At 38.9% G+C, this 3,148-nt stretch overlaps 1 non-coding gene across 1 annotated transcript; it reads left to right on the forward strand.

Annotated features, from left to right (window-relative positions):
- Positions 1 to 1,602: 1,602 nt before the first annotated feature.
- On the forward strand, positions 1,603 to 1,709 carry LOC123056278 (small nucleolar RNA R71). Its single transcript, XR_006426707.1, has one exon. It is a non-coding gene; the product is annotated as a small nucleolar RNA R71 (small nucleolar RNA).
- The last annotated feature ends 1,439 nt before the right edge of the window (positions 1,710 to 3,148 follow it).

Here is a 3,148-nt window from a genome sequence, read left to right on the forward strand (position 1 = left end):
TCCACCTTTTCATTTCCAAACCTCAAGCTCAATTTAGCTTCTTAGACATCAATAAGTGCACCAGCTGAGGCCAAAAATGGTCCTCCAAGCATCACGGCCTCACTTTTGTCCTCCATATCTAGAACTACAAAGTCAAACGGATAAGCAAACTTCCCAACTTTTATTGGAACATCCACAAGAATTCCAACCGGTTTGCTATATGTTCTGTTGGCTAACTGAAGTGTTATTGCAGTTGGATTTAATTCTCCCAAGAACATCCTTTTGCTAACTGAATGTGGTAGCACACTAACACTTGAGCCCAGGTCACACAGAGCATTGTAAGTTTTGTTTCCAATCGGACATGGTACACAAAAGCTTCCTGGATCATCCAATTTTTCATGCATGGAATTCTGAATTATTGCACTACATTCTTTTGATAGAGTCACTACTTCTGGTTCAGACATGCTTCTTTTCTTTGTTAACAATTCCTGAAATATTTTGCATACATTGGAACATGCAAGACAGCTTCTAGAATAGGAATAGTAATCTGAACTCCCTTCATAATTTCCAAGAATTTGGATAATTGCTTGTCATCTTTGGGTTTGTTGAACCGCTCAGGAAAAGGAATGTTGTTGGTTGTTATTGCTTCCTCTAGCAAAGGCTCAGCTGTTTGAAAACCAGGAAAGTCGACTTCAGTTTCAATTTGATTATCAACTTCTTTCTCCTTTAATTTCTCAGATGATGTTGAATGTGGAGTTCCGGATGAACTTGGCCTCATAGCAGGAGGCACATATGTGTCCGGAGTAGGAAGTAATGGTACTGTCATAACTCCACTCCTTGTAGTCACTGCATCAACTGAAGATATTGCCCCATAGTGAGCTTTTGGGTTTGGAATTGGTTGAGCAGGCAGCCTTGCTTCATTTTCTCCCACCATACTATCAATCTTGCTCGCAAGCATCTTAACAGAGTCTTTTAAGCCTTTAAATTCATTTGTCATCTTGCTAATCAATTCCAACTGCATCTTCATGATTTCCTCCATTCATTTGACTAAACATTTTGTTGTTCATTCTGCCTCGGCACTTGAAATTGACTTGGATGATTTGGTGGTCGATTTCCTTGTACTGTCAATCCACTTGCATATAACTAATTGTTCTTGTACGACAAGTTTGGATGGTTCTTCCAAGAAGGATCGTAGCTATTTGAGAATGGACATTTACTTTTGGCATAACTCACTTCTGAAACCGATGATCCAATTGCTGAATAAAAGGTACATTCTCCTAAAGGATGGCCTGCTTGGCCACATACATCACACATTTGAGGCACACTTACTGAAGCTACAGATGTACCGATGCAATTTGACATGATACTGTCCATCTTCTTGTTCAAAATGTCAATCTGTGCTGCCATGTTATCATTTGCAGTAACATTTACACACCTGGATGCAGTGGTGCTATTTCTCTCTCACTCGACCATTAGAAATGATGAGACACCATACTTTCAATCAATGCAAATGCTTCATCAAGTGTTTTGTTCATGATTCCTCCTCCGACAGCAAAATCAACAAAAGCTCGGGTGTGAGTGGTCAATCCTTTGTAAAGGGTTTGTAACACCAGCCATCTTTCTAACCCATGATGAGGACACATTCTGATTAAAGAGTTGAATCGTTGCCATGCATCATACAAACTTTCTCCATCATATTGAGTAAACCTTGTTAACTTGTCCCTTTCAGCAACTTTTGTTGGTGGAAAGTATCTCTCAAGAAATGTCTGCAATAAAGTCTCCCAAGTATTCTTCAGATGTTCCGGCAATGAGTGAAGCCATACTCTTGCTCCATCTCTTAAGGAAAATGGAAATAGTGACAATCTGATAACACTCGGTGAAACTCCATTTTGCCTGAGGGTGTTACAATACTCCAAGAAAGTCCTTATATGCTCATGTGGGTCTTCTAAAGCTGTTCCACCAAATCTGGACTATTGTACCATGTTAATCAGAGCTGGCTTCAATTAAAAATTGTTTGCCTGAATAATTGGTTGCACGATTTCTCCTGGAATCCCATGATCTCTTGGGATCCACAAGTCCCTGAACAAAGGTACTGGATCCGGCATCTTTTCGTCTTCTTGATCTTCTAGAATTTCAGCAAATTGAATCTCTGTTTGATTCTCTCTTCTTCTTCTCAATAAAGTCTTCCTTTCAATTTCTGGATCAAATGGCTCTAGTGAACTTTCTTCAGATTGTAACATAAGACAATTTCCTGTAAAGTTCTTGAAATTGACACATGCTAGTTTTTTTTCAAACCCGCAACCAATGTTAGGAAATGGTTAGTTGCCAGCAATACTATGGAATCGACCTAAACTAAATCCTGATCTGCTTCTACTAATGTGGTAATGAAATTAAGATCCCCGGCAACGGCGCCAAAATGATCGAAAGTCGGTATAGTTATTTTAGAATGTCGATTCTCCACAGGGATCGAAGCATGCATTTCAAACATTCAGGGCAACAGAAAATTTGGTCTTAATTGAGCTAGAAACAACTTATCAGACTAATCGAACAGTCGTACAAGTAGCCACTGGATCAAAGCAAAACAAAATAATAAACAACAAAGGTTAAGGGTTCAGAAATAGGTCTGCCTTTTTGTCACCATTCTGATTAATCAAACACACAAACAAGTACTAGCAAAGGAAAGAGGATTCAGTCGCTCATAACTACTCACACAGAAAATCAAGATCACTAGGTAACTTAGTAAGTATTCTCACAGTAATTTTCACCAACTAACTCATGTCCATGCAACAACTCACAGCAATTCAGCAAGGATTCATAGGGATTCAGCGAAGATGCACAGGTAACAGAGTAAGGGCCTCTTTGATTCATAGGATTGCAAAAACACTGGAATAGGAAAAACGTAGGATTGAAATGGCATGTCCATTGGATCCCTATAGGATTTGAGTTTGTTTGATTGTGTCATGGGAAAAGCATAGGATTTCTTCCAAGAGGTTGGAGTGGATGTTAGAATTCCTGTGAAATGTAGTACAAATAAATCCGTAGGAAAATATCCTACAAGATTCAATCCTACGAATCAAACGACAAAGGTAGGAAAAATTTCTAAGGATTCTAATCCTTCAAAAATCCTATGAAGATCCTTTGAATCAAAGAGACCCTAAGTTTTAGACCC

Source organism: Triticum aestivum, chromosome 2D (genome assembly GCF_018294505.1).
Source record: "Triticum aestivum cultivar Chinese Spring chromosome 2D, IWGSC CS RefSeq v2.1, whole genome shotgun sequence".
In the NCBI taxonomy this organism is placed as follows: domain Eukaryota; kingdom Viridiplantae; phylum Streptophyta; class Magnoliopsida; order Poales; family Poaceae; genus Triticum; species Triticum aestivum.